At 47.7% G+C, this 19,181-nt stretch overlaps 1 long non-coding RNA gene across 1 annotated transcript; it reads left to right on the top strand.

Annotated features, from left to right (window-relative positions):
* Positions 1 to 290: 290 nt before the first annotated feature.
* LOC308596017 lies at positions 291 to 8,253 on the top strand. The gene is made up of 2 exons (XR_014012270.1): positions 291 to 1,086; positions 8,037 to 8,253. It is a non-coding gene; the product is annotated as an uncharacterized lncRNA (long non-coding RNA).
* The last annotated feature ends 10,928 nt before the right edge of the window (positions 8,254 to 19,181 follow it).

Here is a 19,181-nt window from a genome sequence, read left to right as displayed (position 1 = left end):
CTTGGCAGAACATATACAGTGCTTTTTTTCTGGGGGGACGCAGGGGAATGCATAAAACATTTTGTGAATGTACTTTTGTCCATTTACTGTATTTATTTTTCCCGGTTTGAACTATAAAATGGTGATTTTCTTGAGTCAAAATGAGAGTACCCCCAATATATACACACACATATACATATATCCATTTTATTTTTTATATATTTACAAACGGACACCTATATCTAGGCATGTATATTCTTGTATATAAACGTCCGCGGCCCACCCGCCCCATCCCTCCGCCAAGGGGCACGAGAGGAAGGCCACTGGGGGAGAAAGGCAGGTGAGGGCGGGGCGGGGGGCGGGGCTGCCCCCTGGGGAGAGCGGGGTCGAGAGAGAGTGGGCAGGAGAAAGAGAGAGGGCGGGCCTGGCTCGGCACGTCTCCGCTGGCCCAACGTCGCAGCGCCTCTTCCGCCCGTTTCCCCTCCCCTTCCTGTCCTCTTGCCTCTCCTCCGCTGGCACCTCCTTCCGGTAATCCTACCCTCGCCCAACATGGCGGCAGCACAGCCTCTTCCGCCCGTTTCCCTCCCCTTCCTGTCCTCTTGTCTCTCCTCCGCTGGCACCTCCTTCCGGTAATCCTACCCTCGCCAAACACGGCGGCAGCACAGCCTCTTCCGCCCGTTTCCCTCCCCTTCCTTGTCCTCTTGTCTCTCCTCCGCTGGCACCTCCTTCCGGTACCCCTGCCCTCGCCCAACATGGCGGCAGCACAGCCTTTTCCGCCCGTTTCCCTCCCCTTCCTGTTCTCTTGCCTCTCCTCCGGTGGCACCTCCTTCCGGTACCCCTGCCCTCGCCCAACATGGCGGCAGCACAGCCTCTTCCGCCCTTTCCCCACCCCTTCCTGTCCTCTTGCCTCTCCTCCGGTGGCACCTCCTTCCGGTAATCCTACCCTCGCCCAACATGGCGGCAGCACAGCCTCTTCCGCCCTTTCTTCTCCCCTTCCTGTCCTCTTGTCTCTCCTCCGCTGGCACCTCCTTCCGGTAATCCTACCCTCGCCAAACATGGCGGCAGCACAGCCTCTTCCGCCCTTCCGAGCTAGGAGTGCAGAAAAAGGTGAAACTGCCAGGAAAAGGAGAGGAGGAGTGTGTGTGTGAGTGAGTGAGTGAGTGAGTGAGTGAGTGAGAGTGAGACAGGGAGCATCCTAGTAGAGATGGAAGGGGAACCCAAGGGTCATCTAGTCCAACCCTCTGCAAAGAAGCTCAGAGCTACAATTCCCAGGTCTTCTTTGGGAATTCTATGGGAAGTAAGAGTTTCTACATTCATGGGCATTCACTTAGAGTGTGCTCATGTTTTTACCTTTTATTGAAAGCGGCCACAAGTGACTTGGGTGGAGTATAAATAATAAAATTATATTGCTCCTGCTGCTGTTCTTCTCTTAGCCTAACTCAAATACAACCCAATACCAAACCTTAACCCTAATGCTCACCCTAACTCAAACCTAATCCTCACTCTAACCCTAAACTTAACCCAAACCTAAGCCTCAGTCTAAACCTAAGCCTAATTTAACCCTAACCCTAAGTAATAAAACTATATTTCTCCTGCTGCTGTTCTTCTCTTACCGTAACTCAAACCCAACTCTAACTCTTAACTCCTAACCCTAATCCAACTCAAACCCAACTCTCACTGTAACCCTAACCTTTACCCAACCCTAATCCTAAACCTATGCTTTGTTTACATCACTTTGCTTCTTTTTGTGGTGTTTTGTGTTATTGCTTCATTTCGTAGGTCATGAGGCTTTCTTTGTTTCTTGGGTGTTGCTTCATTTAGCAGTTTTTTAATCGGCTTTTGTGTTTCTTTTGGTATTGCATCTTCATAGGTTGTTTGGATTTCTGATTAATTTGCTTTTTTGCCAGTTCTCAATGATTTTGCCTTTCCATGAGTATTTCTTTGAGTTTCTGGTAGCTCTGCTTCTTTCTGATTTGTTTTTGTGTTTCTGGTGTTTTGGCTTGATTATGTCATAAGATTGAAGAAATACCACCAGAAGCACAAAAACCAAGAAATATTCCCAAAATGAGGCAAAACCAGGAGACATGAAAGCCAAGCCAAATCAATGGAAAAGAGACAATCTCACCCAAAACCGCAGAACCATTCAAAGTCAAAGAAGCAAAACAATTAAATGCAAAAAACAAGCAAAACCACCCCAAATTAAACAAATCAGCAGAAAACAAAAAAGAAGCAGTAAAGCCACCAATAACAAAGCAATGCCACAAGAAACTGGAAACCAATTTTTAAAAAGCAAAACCAGAAACCCAACAAGCATGCAATTTATGGGAGTCCAAAAGCACTTCAAGCAACAGAAATTAACCAACATAAGCATACTAGTTTTCACTTAGTCTTGGGTTTCTGGTGAATGTGCTTCGTTTGCGGCTGGCTTCATTTCCTTTGGCTTGTTTTTTGGACTTTTGCTTTATTGCTTCTTTTGAGAAGTTTTCTTGTTTTTGCATTCTGGTGGTAATACTTTTGAATGCTTGGGTTTCTGGTGAATCTGCTTTCATAGAATCATAGAATCATAGAGTTGGAAGAGACCACAAGGGCCATCGAGTCCAACCCCCTGCCAAGCAGGAAACACCATCAGAGCACTCCTGACATATGGTTGTCAAGCCTCTGCTTAAAGACCTCCAAAGAAGGAGACTCCACCACGCTCCTTGGCAGCAAATTCCACTGTCGAACAGCAAATTCCACTGTCGAACAGCTTTGTTTGGGGTTGGTTGGCTTCTTTGTCAGTTTCCATGTTGCTTTTACATGTTTCTTCTGCTTCTTTTCATAAGGTTTTTGTGTTTTTAGTGGTTGACTTCATTGTTGGAATGGTCATTAGACATTTCTGGTGGTTTTGCTTCATTTCTGGTGGTTTTGCTTCATTTCTGGTGGTTTTCCTTTTTTTCTTGGGATTATCAGATCTCATAAAAATTAATATACTCAAAGGTGCAAAACCCAAAAAACCTAGAAATGAACTAATCTGTTATGTACTAACCTTGGATCCTAGAAAAATAGGCAAGTAGGATCCTAGCAACAACTGATTGGTCTTTTCCTGCCGGCCAATCAGGCTCCAGGAGGGAAGCAGAATTAGCCAGTCAGACGGGACTCATTGTGTAAATAATGTATATAAAAGCCTGAGGTTTGGGGGAGGGCAATAAAGAGCATGAAATACATACAGGAGTCCGAGTATATTTCACAATCGTAATTTATATAAAAGAATCCATGAAACGAAAACCACCCCAAAAGAAACAAATTCAACATAATCCCAAAAACGAACCAGAAACAACAGAAACAAACGACATCCACCAAAGATGAGAAAACCAATTGAATAGAACCACAAGAAACCCACACAGGTAAACATCTCATGGAACATCTCGGGGAAAAGCGAAATCACCCCCACACCATGCAAAACTAAGGTTTACCGTATTTTTCGCCCCATAGGACGCTCCGTCCCATAGGACGCACCTAGTTTTTTTGGGGGGGAAAATTCCCTTTATTCCCCCCCCAAAAGCAGGTCGGGGAAAGAGAACCAGGTCGGGGAACAGCGGGATGGTGGCGCTGCGCCTCCCTGCTGTCCCCCGAGCTTGTGGGGCTGGCCGATGTCTGCCCCGCGTGAGGGGCACTCTACATCAGGGCGCCCCCCCCGCGGGGCGGCAGGCTGCTATCTGCAGCGTGGGGAGCCTTGCTGGGAACTCCTGCAAGGCTCCCCACGCTGCGGATGTCTGCCTGGTGTGGGGGGCACTCTGCTTCAGGGCGCCCCGCCCGCCGAGCGGCAGGCTGCTATCCGCAGCCTAGACATCCCTGCCGGACCTCCCGTAGGGCTGCCTAGGCTGCGGATGTGTTCCTGAAGCCTGGAGAGCGATAGGGGTCGGTGCGCACCGACCCCTCTCGCTCTCCAGGCTTCAGCAAAAGCCTGCATTCGCCCCATAGGACGCACCCAGATTTCCCCTTCATTTTTGGAGGGGGAAAAGTGCATCCTATAGGGCGAAAAATACGGTAACTAGCTTTGGGGTTTCTGCGCAATTTACTTTTTCCCTCTTGTTGGGGGTTTCTGGTGGTATTTCTTCTGCTTCTCACATTTCTGCTTCTTTTCAATTGGTTTTGGGATTCTGGTGAATTTGGTAATGATTTGATTATAGTCTCTGTCTCGCAATTTCCCTTTTTTACGAATTCCTTCTTTGTTGGGTTTCTGGTATCTCACTTTTGGTTTTCACATTTCTCTTAGTTTTGCTACGTTTCAGGTAATTTGTTTACTTTTTGGAATTATCGAGTCTCATAAAAGTGAAGCAATATAATTAGAAGCTTAAAAAGCATGAAAAAAAATCCAGGCACTAACCCTAACCCTGAACATCCATCTATCCCCTGCCCTAACCCTAACCTTGATATTCTGGTCATCCATCTTGGGGATAACAATCTGGTGAGGTAAATTCAGTTGAGATCACTAAATATCTCCATCAGCTGTGCTTCCTCATCCCTGAGCTTATCATAGTTTGGTTTGGAATGTTGTAGAGGTGCTTATGGAGTGGGGGCAGCCTTCCTAAGAAGGTGAATGGGCAAGACATAAAGCTAATCATTCTACAACGATGTTTGTGTTTGAAAATGTGGGTGCTTATATCCCTCATGGCAGAATTATGTTCTGTGCCCCACAGTTGTATAGACCTGGTGGTATGCATCGTTCTGAGTTGGGTTGTGATATGTTTTTTGAGGATCTGCAAAGAGCTCTGTTTGAGCTCTTGTGTGTTTGTGGGTAGAGGTGAACAAGCACAGCTGCCCAGACTTACCGGTAATTTGATTTGGTTACATTGGTCGAATCTCACTAGTTTTGCCGACCCTCAAGTTGTTATATTTAATAAATACAACCTATTTATCCACTTTTGGTTGTCTGGACTCTTCCTCCTGATGTGCTAGGAACCACTCCGTTTGTGGGGCACTGCAAAATGTGTAGTTTTTACTTCAAACATTTTGCCAGACTTTGGCCCTGATTTGGAGTGAATCAGACGATGTTGGGTTTTTGGGTGACCTCATGACCCCTGTCAGTTACTTGGTTTGTGGGGTGCTGCAAAATGCTACAAAACTTTTGCCAGACTTTGGCACCAGTTTGGAGTGAATCAGACAATGTTAGAATCATAGAATCATAGAGTTGGAAGAGACCACAAGGGCCATCGAGTCCAACTCCCTGCCAAGCAGGAAACACCACCAGAGCACTCCTGACATATGGTTGTCAAGCCTCTGCTTAAAGACCTCCAAAGTAGGAGACTCCACCACACTCCTTGGCAGCAAATTCCACTGTCAAACAGCTCTTACTGTCAGGAAGTTCTTCCTAATGTTTAGGTGGAATCTTCTTTCTTGTAGTTTGGATCCATTGCTCCGTGTCCGCTTCTCTGGAGCAGCAGAAAACAACCTTTCTCCCTCCTCTATGTGACATCCTTTTATATATTTGAACATGGCTATCATATCACCCCTTAACCTCCTCTTCTCCAGGCTAAACATGCCCAGCTCCCTTAGCCGTTCCTCATAAGGCATCGTTTCCAGGCCTTTGACCATTTTGGTTGCCCTCCTCTGGACACGTTCCAGTTTGTCAGTGTCCTTCTTGAACTGTGGTGCCCAGAACTGGACACAGTACTCCAGGTGAGGTCTGACCAGAGCAGAATACAGTGACACTATTACTTCCCTTGATCTAGATGCTATACTCCTATTGATGCAGCCCAGAATTGCATTGGCTTTTTTAGCTGCCGCGTCACACTGTTGGCTCATGTCAAGTTTGTGGTCAACCAAGACTCCTAGATCCTTTTCACATGTACTGCTCTCAAGCCAGGTGTCACCCATCTTGTATTTGTGCCTCTCATTTTTTTTGCCCAAGTGCAATACTTTACATTTCTCCCTGTTAAAATTCATCTTGTTTGTTTTGGCCCAGTTCTCTAATCTGTCAAGGTCGTTTTGAAGTGTGATCCTGTCCTCTGGGGTGTTAGCCACCCCTCCCAGTTTGGTGTCATCTGCAAATTTGATCAGGATGCCCTTGAGTCCATCATCCAAGTCGTTGATAAAGATGTTGAATAAGACCGGGCCCAAGACAGAACCCTGTGGCACCCCACTAGTCACTCTTCTCCAGGATGAAGAGGAACCATTGATGAGCACCCTTTGGGTTCGGTCAGTCAGCCAGTTACAAATCCACTGAGTGGTAGCATAGTCAAGACCGCATTTTACCAGCTTCTTTACAAGAATATCATGGGGCACCTTGTCAAATGCCTTGCTGAAATCAAGGTAGGCTACATCCACTGCGTTCCCTTCATCTACCAGGCTTGTAATTCTGTCAAAAAACGAGATCAGGTTAGTCTGACATGACTTATTTTTCAGAAATCCATGCTGACTATTGGTGATCACAGCATTCCTTTCTAGGTGATCACAGACTGTTTGCTTAATGATCTGCTCCAGAATCTTCCCTGGTATTGATGTCAGACTGACTGGGCGGTAATTATTTGGGTCCTCTCTTTTCCCCTTTTTGAAAATAGGGACAACATTTGCCCTCCTCCAGTCTGCCGGGACTTCGCCTGTTCTCCAGGAATTCTCAAAGATGACTGCCAGTGGTTCTGAGATCACATCTGCCAGTTCTTTTAATACTCTTGGATGCAGTTCATCTGGCCCTGGAGACTTGAATACATCTAAACCAGCCAAGTATTCTTGTACTATCTCCTTAGTTATTGTGGGCTGTGTTTCCTCTGCTGAATCATTTGCTCCAAATTCTTCAGGTCGGGCATTGTTTTCTTTATCGGAGAAGACTGAGGCAAAGAAGGCATTGAGGAGTTCAGCCCTTTCTGTGTCCCCTGTTTGCATTTCACCATCTTCTCCTCTGAGTGACCCCACTGTTTCTTTGTTCTTCCTTTTGCTACGAACATACCCATAAAAGCCTTTTTTGTTGCTTTTAACCTCTCTAGCAAGCCTGAGTTCATTCTGTGCTTTAGCTTTTCTGACTTTGTGTCTACACGTGCTGGCTATTTGTTTGAATTCCTCTTTGGTGGTTTCCCCCCTTTTCCATTTTTTGTACACATCCTTTTTTAATCTTAATTCAGTTAAAAGTTCTTTAGATAGCCACCCTGGCTTCTTTAGGCACCTTCCATGTTTCCATCTCATTGGTATTGCCTGACGTTGTGCTTTTACGATCTCCCTCTTAACAAACTCCCAGCCATCATGAACTCCCTTTCCTTTTAGTATTACTGTCCATGGGATCTCACCCAGCACTTCCCTAAGTTTTATGAAGCCGGCTTTCTTAAAGTCAAGAAATTGAGTCCTAGTATGCTTGGCTGCTCCTTTCCGCTGTATAGTAAACTTCAGAAGAGCAGGATCACTTGCGCCTAATGATCCTTCCACTTCTACCCCACTAACCAGGTCATCAACATTGGTTAGGACCAGATCTAAAATGGCTGTTCCTCTTGTTGCTTCTCCCACTTTCTGGACAATGAAGTTGTCTGCAAGGCCAGTGAGGAATCTGTTTGACCTTATGCTCTTGGCTGAGTTTGACATCCAACAAATATCCGGGTAATTGAAGTCCCCCATTACTACTATCTCCCTTCCTTTTGCATGCTTGGCCATCTGTTCCAGGAAGGCATCGTCTATGTCCTCCGTTTGTCTTGGGGATCTATAGTAAACTCCCACAATGAGGTCTCTGTTATTCTTCTCTCTTGGGTTTTGGATATTAATTATGAACCCCGGTTTGATGTATCAATTACTCTGTGGGGTATTACAAAATGTGGGAGTTTTGCTGCAAAACTTTTGCCAAACATCAGTTTTGATGGGATCCCAGATTTGGGGGTTTGTAGTTAATGGAGCGTTCTTTCAGTGCTTCTTGGGAAATGTGCAGTTTCCGTCAGATCAAACTAATACTACTGGATAAAATTATATGGTTGTTGATTATCAGACAGTTCTCCCATTTATCAAGGAAAATGTCTGTTATGGGTGGCTTTTGCTTGGTGTGTGTGACTGTTGACAGACAGATTTGAAAAGGAACACAGCTTCCTCTGTTTGTCTCACAGTAACTTACTGGCCTTTTTGATTATGCAGTCCAACACTTGGACGCCCAACACTTCCAGCTGGATTCCGAGGACAGGAAATGATTCTGCTAAAGGCTTTCTGTGAATATAATTCCAGTTGATTTGTTTTAATGGTCACATAAAGGCACTTTCTTTGGTTATAAAATGATGTTGTGAGTCTTATATCTGAGCAGTCAATAAACTCCCTCCCCCACAGAAACGCTTGTCTTACTTCTTCTTCTTCTTCTTGGCATCCATACTTACATGTTTGTTTAAAGAAAGACTAACCCCACCCCGAACCCCACCTCCAGCCTTCATCTTATTATTCTAGTGACTAGTCAGTGTTCATAGCAACAGTTGCTTTTGTTACTAGACAAACTGCCCTGAAAGACAGTTACTATGACATGTGCCGTCTTGATATATAAAGTTGTTGCTAGTTTCTGAAAAACACTTTTTTATCTTTCAACAAGAAATAAATGAATAGGAGGCTGCTCTAAGGAAGAGGTGTGATTGCATCTGGAATATCAGACTCTTTGTATTTTTATGTATTTACTTGATTTAGGGGTGGCCGCTTCACCCCCTGGTTATGCCCATGTCCCCAACTAACTGAGCTTCTTGGGATCATCCTGCCATGCTGTGAGTTACTACATTATCCTGCACTTTACAGAACCTTCCTTAGAGAATAAAAAACTGAGGCAAATTTCCAGTCTAAACAGGCTACACAAAAAGAAACAGCAGCGATTCTTTATGTTTGACTTGTGCTTGAGCGCCTGATATCTCAGAAAATCAACATCAGTGTTGGGGTGGGTGGGTCAGGGCATTTCCAAAATGTTATGATAGATGGAGCCATGGGTGTAGCCGGGGGGGGGGGGATAAATAAAAATAAATTAAAATACCGGTACATAGCTATCTGAGGTTCTGCACCCCCTAACAAAAGGCCTGCCCCCACTAACAAAAATCCTGGCTACGCCCATGGATGAAGCCAACTACAGTAACTCTGGTTTTGTCCCCACCCAGAAGTGTAGCATGTGTGGGCCATGGGGGCACAAATTTGTGTCAGGGGGCACAAACAGGTGCCCCCACAGCAGGCTCCCTCATTGGTGCCTGGCTCTGCGTGAGAAGCAGCTGACCTAAGCTGCTGTGCTTCTGCTGGCCACAGCTCCTTAGGTCAGGCCTGACCCGGGGAAGAGAGCAGGAGGGTGGGTGGCCGTGGTGCACCTCGCTCCCAGTCACAGCAGCAGCTCCGCCTCCGGGTCACGTCTGACCTGGCGCACTCAAGGAGCAGCAGCTTCCCTGCCCCTCTCCTCCCCTGGACAAGGGCATGTGGGGCATGCCCCTCCCCCCTCGTTGAGTTCTGCAAAGGCAGCCCTGAGACTGAGGAGGAAAGAGCTCACTGCTCATGCCAACCCTAGAGAGGACGTAAGAAAAAAGCAGCCCATTGGAGGACAGCCGAGAAGCAATTGAGCTTGGTGGAGCAGTGCCCCAGTCCCCCTTAAGGACAAGCCTCCACTGACAGGGAGCAAGAAGGAATTTTAAATGGGGAACTACAATATTGGCATGGGAACTACAATAGCTCAGTGTTGTAATTTGTCTACCCTACTTAATATTTACCATTAAGGAAAGTATAAAGTCATGGAGTAAATCCATTCAGCTTGTTGATGTGAAGCAGCAGACCTCAATCTGATACTGCAAATGTTATGGAATTATTGAATATTCAGAAGTATACCTCTCCTCCACTCCTTAGTCAAGCTAGTTTTGGGCATTTATAGCAAGATTATCCCAAGTGGAAAGGAATAATATATTTTCACTGTTATGTATTCAGTGATCTGTCTTTGCCTGAGCTTGAGTCTGGACTAAGGATTCTGAGCTCCTGTGTTCTGATTTGATAAATGATGTCCAATCACAGAACATTTCAGGATTTGGGCCACTGCCATTGGCCCTTGAACTCTGAGTTGCAGCTTGGAAGTTTAGATATGTAAACGTAATAGGCCATATAGTAACAATTGCAAAGCTATTTACTCAAAACTACTTTTCAAAAATTAGATACAGCTTCTTATAATGCCAAAATCAACATCGCATGCACAGTAGTCTCTGCTGCAATGCAGAGAACTACAATGCAAGATAGGTCAACACTTTTAAAAACCCACTCTGATACCAACAAGAGTCATAGGAGGATTTGTGTTTCCTTTGAGTACAACTACATGACAGCCAAAATTGAAAAAATAATAAGACACCATTGGTATATTCTGAAAGACATTCCTGGCTGTGAAGTCTTTCCCTGCCTCGCCAAGCAATGTACTAGATCACTTAGGGATATGTTAGTACACACTGACTTAAAATACCCATCTATACAGCAGACCTTGACAACAGGCTTTTTTCAAATGTGGACATTGCACCGCATGTAGGTTTGCATTACTAGTAAAAGAATAGTGAAGGCTTCAACTTTATCATACAGTCATGTGTGCCACAGCACAGGTTGTTTATATAATTAAGTGCCCTTGTGGCTTACTGTATGTTGGGCAAATCATAAGACCTATCAGGACCAGGATATCAGAGCATCGCAGTAGGATCAGAAACAAAAACGTAGATGCACCTTTGGTACAGCACTTCATTCAGGAATCACATACTGAAGATGATCTAACATTTTTCATTCTTTAGGCTTACCAGGGGCCTCTAGATCAAGCAAGGAAGGTTCTACAACAGAAAGAAAGTAGGTTTATTTTCCTATGGAATACGCTTCATCCTTTATGGTGAATTAGATTATAGTTGTTTTCTTTAGTTATATATTGGAAAAACCTTTATGACCATATAGTATGCCTGTTGGAACAATTTACTGTTTGTAGTATGTCACTGAACAATGTTCCTTTAAGACTGAATTAACATGAATTACCTGCACTTGTTGCCTATTGGGTCACCACGACTGAGAATCCATTATGAATAAGCTTCATGTAGCTATTATATATAGTACCGGTATGTACATTTTTTATATCTTTGTATGTTACTTTGGAATTTGTGTAGCTATTATATTACAAAGTGTCTATGTTTATATGATTTAGAACCATGCACAGCTGATGAAGCCCCCTCGGGCGAAACAGGGAAATATCCAGGAATCCTTGTCTGCCTGTGCCAGTTTCCATCAGTGCCAAGTTCTTTTGTTTGCCAACCCAATCATCTTCATTAGACGCTTAGAAGATTATTTCACGCCACTCTTCTAAGCAATAGGACAGACAGCAAAATACAAGAGAAGATGAAGAAATTAGAAAAGAATGTACTATGGTGCTGACAATATAGGACTTGTGTTTGGTACATACTGGACTTGGTGGTCAACCGGAAAGCTACATTTTAATATATTATGTCACAATGTTGATTTTGGCATTATAAGAAGCGGTATCTAATTTTTGAAAAGTAGTTTTGAGTAAATCATCATCAATCTATATTACAGTCCAGAGACGCAACAAATCATTACAAAACAATACAGTCATACCTCAGGTTACAGATACTTCAGGTTGCATCTTTTTGGGTTACAGACCCGCCGAAACCCGGAAGTACCGGAACAGGTTACTTCCAAGTTTTGGCAGTTGTGCATGCGCAGAAGCACCAAATTGTAACCCGCGCGTGTGCAGACGAGCCACTGTGGGTTGCGAACGTGCATCCCACATGGATCACGTACGCAACCTGAGTGTCCACTGTACACAATTCAGACAGCCTACCACCAGGTTAAACTAGCATTTTGTTCAGACTTAAAGATAGGGATCATTGGTTCTTGCAACCACCAATAAAAACTTTGCCACTGCTAATGTTCTAGCATTTGTCCAGTCTTCCAATAGGAACCTGACATAATAAGCCTCTGATTTTCCCGGGAAAGGTACCAGCAAGTTCAGCCCTGGCTTGCTCATATTTCGCACAGTGCAGCAAAATATGTTCTATAGAATTGATGTCTTGGGCACATGAGCAAAGTCTGTCCTGGTAGGGAACTCCTCTCAACCTGCCATCCAACACTGCAGAAGGAAAAACATTTAGTTTGGTGAATAGCCTTCGGTAATTTGGTACTGTCAGGTTTTTAATGTAAGGTGTTAACTTAAAGACATGCCCATATTGTACTCCTACTGCCAGCAGACTACAGACTGCGTGTGATCAGGATCGCAAGTCACTGTGTGTATTATCCCATAATCTTTGCTTTAACGTCTTTCGGGCACCTTCATAACCCAGGTAATAGAGTTGCGGTGTGTGTGTGTGTGTGTGTGTGTGTGTGTGAGAGAGAGAGAGAGAGAGAGAGAGACAGACAGACAGACAGACAGACAGACCAATAGAGGTGTCTTTTCTAGCCATTGTTTTCTGCCAATTGCTGACAAACTCCTCATTGGTCAGGTGTTGATAAAAACCCTTCCTAGATCGAACACTACAATCCTGAGCCAATGTTTTAGGGCACCCCACCATGCTTTAGTTGAAATTGAGCATTGACCAGCTTCTAACAGAAGTATGGAGTTGGGGACACAGTTTGGTACCTTAAGCAGAGATCGTAGAAATTTTGCCTGAAAGCCGTCTAGCTTAGGCAAGTTCCCATTATGCCAGACATTTGCAGCGTACAGGAGTTGGGAAACAGATTTTGCATTGAAAACCCTTAAGGCTGCTGGAACATACTTGCCACCCTTTGTGAAAAAGAATCTGAGTATGGCTATCTTTGTGATCTCCGCCTTTTGAAGGGAGGTTTGCCAGTGGTGCTTCCAAGATCTTGTATGATGGAAAGTGAGCCCTAGATAACTGGAGTATTTAATCTCTTCAAGGCTATGGCCATCCAGCACCCATTTAAATTGGGAGAAGCTTTTGAATACTAAAATTGTTGATTTTTCGTAATTAATGGATAAGCCATTTCCAAAACAGTAATCAGAAAACTTCCTCAGCAGATATTTCAAACCTGGTCTGGAATGTGAAATGATGGCCGCATCATCTGCATATAACAAGAGGGTCCTTCTCATTCCTATTTTTGGAAGGTGTCCATCTGAGTCCATTAGGCTTGCTTCTAGGTAGTTTAAGAATAGGCAAAACAATGTGGGGGCCAGAATGCATCCCTGTCTCACCCCACTAGTAAGCTTGATACTGTTTGATAACTTTCCCTGCCGACTGCATCGGACCTGCAGTTTGGTTCCATTGTACAGGGCTTTTATAAGAAAGAGGAGTCACTTGTCCTCCAATATCAGATTTAATTTGGACCATAGCTGTTATCTGGGGATGGAATCAGATTCATGAAGGCCATGAAGAGTTTACCCTGTAGAGGCCTGGTATACTTCTTGGCTAGAAAGGACAGCATTAGACAGTGGTCTGATGTTGAATGGTTCTCATGAAAGGCTGACTGGGCTGAGTAAATAGCTTTGCAATTGTTACTATATGGCCTATTACGTTTACATCTTTTAAAAATTGGATTTGCATAATATAGGCATTCTGGTGGTTTTGGGAAGTTTAGATAGACAATCACGTTGGGAGTGGGAGTGGCCCAGGCTTTCAGGAGTGTATATAAGCAGTTGCTTTGCCCCTATTTCTCAGTTATGTAGTTCAATCAAGGTTCTTGCTGTTATCGCTGTGTCTTGCCTCGTGGGGACCCACCTACACTTCACTGGTGACGAGGATGGGATGCTGGGCTAGGTATGCAGCCTTGGTTAGCTTCTACAAGCTGAAATCACTGCTGGGGAACTGTCGCCTCAGCTGAGCTGAAATCACTGACTGTAGCCATAAGGCAGATCACACAGAACAAATGTCATGGCCACCCAGGGCCACACTGAGGAATTTAACATAATGGTTCCAGGGAAATGGGACTCCTCGTAGCCAATAGGTTGACTGACCCCGAACTGAAGTGGGTTACACAGTTCAGTGTGGGGGAGCCTGTGGCATTTGAGATTGCCTAGGCTCTATTGGCTCCAGCTGAGTGATACAACGTTTGATGCAATCATTCTGAAGCTGAGGACCCACTTCATCAGAGATTGCCTGCTGGCATGCCTTCTACAAATGATACCAGGCAAATGGTGAATCCATTGCGGCCTTTGTTGCGGCTTTGTGGCAGGCCGCCCGCCACTGCAACTTCAGTGACCTGGAACTAATGCTCCGTGACTGTCTTGTGTGTGGCCTGAGGAATGAGAAGCTACAAGAAGGACCCGACCTGACAGCAGAGACAGCTGACAAAACAATGAGAGAGATTCACCAAGCATGCAGCCCACCCATGGCATGGAAGGCCAAGGCTGTGCATTCTGAGGAGATTGTGGACAGTGAGGAAGAAAAGGAGGTCCTGAGACTGCGCCTCAGGTTGTCCAAGCATTTTGGCCAACAGGGAGGTGCAGGGGTGCCTTGCACCAGTTGTGGGGGCGTACATGAACGCCGATCATGCCGCTTCCGCGATGCCCAGTGTTGGGCATATGGGTAGACCGGCCATATTGCATGTGCCTGCCAAACGAAGGAGCAGTGGGACAACCCCCAGTGCAACCCCCAGTGTCCTATGTTAGGGACTGGGGAGGGTCGCCGTGGGACTCCACGTGTGGAAGAATGCCACACCATCTCGAACTGTGCCTGCACACAGAGGCCTGCTGCCATGTCTATTTGGAGTGTGCAGCAGCCGACCCTGTGAGAAGATTTGAGTGACTGTGACCATCCAGAGCATCCCATGCAAAATGGAGGTTGACTCTGGGTCAGCGCTCTCAATTATTTCTGCGGAGACGTACCGTCACATCTGCCAGAAAGGAAGAAAACCCAGCCTACAACTGTTTGAGGTTTCCCTGACAGACTTCCAGGGGAAGCGTGTGCCTGTTTGGGGCACTGGGACATTCACAGTCCAGTTCAAGCGTTTTAGCGGACCTCTGCGGCTGGTGGTTGTCGAAGGCCACTGCACTAGCCTCCTTGGCCTCGACTGGTTCAATGCGCTGGACATCCATGTCACTGGAGTTTGATGGGGCGCTTGGGTGGTACAAGGGCCCACCAGTTGCACTGAGTCTCAACCCGGATGTTGTACAAATTCGCTTGAAGGCTCTGCGGGTGCCATTCACCCTGAAACCGAAGACTGATGCAGAGCTGGATCACCCCATCGAACAAGGGTCCTCGAGCCAGTCCCGTACACTCAATGGGAGACCCCAATTGTCACTCCCCTTAAAGCAAACAGGGATGTGAGGATCTGTGCTGAATACAAGTACAGCAGCATGCATATCCTGTTCCAGTTGTGAGTCATCTCCTTTCATCGCTGGCCGGCAGAAAAGTCTTTGCAAAGCTCAACTTGGCCCAGGCATACCAGCAACTCCCGGTCAACGAGGCTACCTCTGAGGCACAATCATGACCCATGCTTTCCGCATCAAGAGACTACAGTTTGGTGTCAGTGTGGCCCCATGCCTCTTCCAAAACCTCATGGAAGATGTCCTGAAAGACCTCCCGGGCATCATTCCTTATTTCGATGATGTCCTCCTCACAGGGGAGTCCAAGGCAGAGCTTGCCTCTTCAAGAGCTCCTGCGCCATTTCCAAGATGCTGGCTGGCCTTAAGGTAAAGAAAGAAAAATGCCAGCTGGGGGTGCCCAAAGTCGAGTTCCACGTGTTCCTGATTGATGCTGACGGCATCCGCCCCAAACCGGCAAAGGTCAAGGCCATCTAAACCACTCCATGGCCGAAACAAGAGCTGCAGTCCTTCCTGAACTTCTTCCACTCCTTTATTCCACACAAGGCAGCATTCACGGAGCCCCTGCGCTGGCTATTGGACAAGAAAGCCCCTTTGAACTGGGGCCACACTCAGGACGCTGCTTTCAATGCTGAAATATACTCAGAGTCGCAAAATGATTTCATGCTCTTTATTCAGCTCATAGTGGTGAGGAGGAATGAATGAAAGTCCCCTCAAAGTATCTGCTTTATATACATTATTTACACAATGGGCTGCACATTATTGGTTAATTCTGGAATTCTACTGTAAGCCAATCAGGTTGTGGATTCACTTATATCTGGAGCATGATTGGGTGGTTCCTGCCAACCAATCATACTGCTGCATTGTTCTTGGACCAATCAGACTGCTGCATTCTGAATCCTATTGTTCTAGGACCAATCAGACTGCTGCAATTTGGATCCTATTGTTCTAGGACCAATCAGACTGCTGCAGTTTGGATCCTATTCAACTCAGTACATAACACCCCTCCCCTCTAAGTTCCAGTCCTGCCTGGGAGGTCGCATTCATAGTCCTCGAGGTATGCCGGCGGCCTACGTGTGCGTTGCGGCCTGTGGTGTTCCCTGGTCTGGGGTTCAGGTTCTGGCTCGTGTTCCAAGGATGCTGGCTGTGATGGGCCTGTTTGGTCTGGCGCAACCGGCTCGCTCAGTCGTGGTTCTGGTTCCGGTGTCCTTTCGGCCTCGCGGGTCCTCTCTGTATTTACTGATTCTGCCTCTCCTGCTGGCCCCTCCTGGTCTATGGGCCTCACTGCCCCTCTGTTCCCTTGGGACTCCTCTGACCTTTCCTCCTCCTGGTTTTCTCCTGGGAATCGTCGCCGAATCTGGTCGCAGTGGCGGCGCCAGCATTGCCCCCCATCCGTTAGCACCTCGTACGACACGGGGCCAGTGACCCTGGTGACTGTGGCGGGTACCCATGCTGGGCCTGCCCCAAAATTCTTTGCGTACACTGGGTCCTGGGCCTTGAAGGTCCGGGGGTTCCTGCCTTCCCCCACCACTACCTCATCCTGAGCTCTATCGGGGTGAAGGCGGTCCAATCTGATTGCAAGGCGCCGACCCATTAGTAGTTCAGCGGGGCTCCGGCCAGTCGTTGAGCTGGGGGTGCTGTGCTGTGCTAGGAGGAATGTGGCAAGGCGGTACTCCCAATCCCCTTGCGTCATGCGGCGAAGGGTGTCCTTGGTGGTCCGCACCATGCGTTCTGCTTGGCCATTGGTGGCAGGGTGGAATGGCGCCGAACAGATGTGGCGGATGGCGTTCTGCGCTGTGAAGGTTTGGAATTCTCCTGATGTAAATGCAGTCCCGTTGTCTGAGACGAGAGTGTCAGGGAGCCCGTGGGTTGCAAACAGCCTGCGTAGTACCCGGATGGCTGCGGATGTAGAAGTGGACGGTACCAGTCTGACTTTCACCCATTTGGTGTAGGAGTCCACCACTATGAAGAATGTTTTCCCCTGAAAGGGGCCAGCGATGTCCACATGCAGGCGTGACCATGGTGCTCGGGCGGACTCCCAAGGCCTGGACTGGGGCCCTTGGGGGATCTGGGCGGGATTCTTGGCAGGCCTGGCAGTGTTTGACCCAGGCCTCTATCTCTCCGTCGATCCCTGGCCACCACACATAACTCCTGGCAAGGGCCTTCATTCTTACTACCCCTGGGTGTGTCTCGTGTAGGGCTGTGAGGACCCTTTTGCGGAGGGGCTGGGGAACAACGACCCTGCTTCCCCATAACAGGCACCCCTTGTGGGCCGACAGTTCACGTTTGCGGGTTGTGTAGCCAGCGAATTCTGGCCCAGGGCTGCTGCTGGGCCATCCCCTCCACACCCAGTCCAGGACCCGGGAGATGACCCTATCTTTCTTGGAATGGTGTGCAACTTCTTGTGCCTGAATGGGGCGGTCGGGAAGCAGCTCCAGGCTCATAACCTCTTGTGCAGGTGCTGGGTCAGGGCCTGTTTCCGGTAGTGGTAGCCTGCTGAGGGCGTCCGCATGGCCCATTGCCTTCCCCGGGCGGTGAATCAGTGCATACTGGTAGCTGGCAAGGAAAATTGACCACCTGAGGACGCGAGGAGACAGCACTTGGGGGGTCTGCTTTTCGGGGGCAAACAAGCCAAGCAACGGCTTGTGGTCAGTCACCACGGTGAAGGGCCGCCCGTACAAGAAATTGTGGAATTTTTTTACTCCCTTAACGATTGCCAGACCCTCCTTGTCTATTTGCGAGTAGTTCCGCTCGGTTGCGTTGAGTGTCTGGGAAAAGTATGCCACCGGTACCTCTCTTCCATCCGGGAGTTGGTGTCCCAGGACAGCGCCAATGCCATAGGGCGAGGCGTCGCATGCTAGCACCACCGGCAGCCTCTCGTCGAAGTGTGCCAAGACCGAGTTTGAGTCCTTGACTGCCTGGAATGCAGCCTCCTGGCGCTGGCCCCACACCCAAGGGGCCCGCTTGTCCAGGAGTCTGTGTAGGGGCTCCGCTACCGCCACCTTGTGGGGAAGGAAGGAATGGTAAAAGTTCAATAGTCCCAAGAAGGCCTGAAGTTCAGTCTTGCTCTTGGGCGCTGGGGCATCACAAATGGCCCGTACCTTGTCCCCAATCAGGTGGACCCCTTCTGCGTCCACCATAAATCCCAGAAAGTCCACCTGAGGCACTCCTAGTAGACATTTTCCCCGCTTCACCTTGAGACCCGCCGTCTGGAAACGGTGCAGAACGGTGCGGAGGCGGTCCTCAAACTCCTCTGGTGTGGGCCCGGCAATCAACACATCATTGAAGAAGGGGGTGACGCCAGGAATCCCTTTAAGGAGCGAGTCCATTAGATTCTGGAATATGCCTGGTGCCACGCTGACACCGAATTGCAGCCGCTTTACCCTGAACGCTCCTCTGTGCGTCACAATCGTCTGTGCCTCTGCTGTGGCCTCATCTACTGGCAGCTGTTGATATGCTTGGGCCAAGTCCAGCTTGCCAAAATTTTTTGACCCAGCCAGGGTGGCAAGGACATGGCTGACCACTGGCACTGTGTATGCATGGGCCGTGAGGGCCTTGTTTATGGTACATTTGTAGTCTGCGCAGATGCGGACCGAACCATTAGGCTTGACGGGTGTGACGATTGGGGTTTCCCAGGGGGCATTAGGCACCGGCTCCAGCACTCCTTGCTCCATGAGCCGGTCCAATTCCTCGTCTATATGGGGTTTCAGGGCGAACGGGACCCGGCGGGCCTTGAGCCTGACCGGTCGTACTGCAGGGTCAAGTTGTAGAGCAATGGGGGGCCCCGTATACTGTCCCAATTTCCCGCCGAAAACCCCTGGAAATTCCTTGCAGATGGCATCCACGTCCACTTGTAAGGTAGTGTGGTTCACCCCGGTGATGGCTAGCCCCAGTGGTCCAAACCATGTCAACCCCAGTAAGCTAATGTAGGGGCCCTTGACCACGAGCAAGTCCAGTTGCCGCGTCCACCCTCGGTATTGCACCCTGAAGGTCCCCACCCCCA

Source organism: Podarcis bocagei, assembly GCF_964188305.1.
Source record: "Podarcis bocagei genome assembly, chromosome: 10".
NCBI lineage: Eukaryota > Metazoa > Chordata > Lepidosauria > Squamata > Lacertidae > Podarcis > Podarcis bocagei.
Note: the sequence above shows the minus strand (reverse complement) of the source record. Positions and strands in the feature narration are given on the sequence as shown.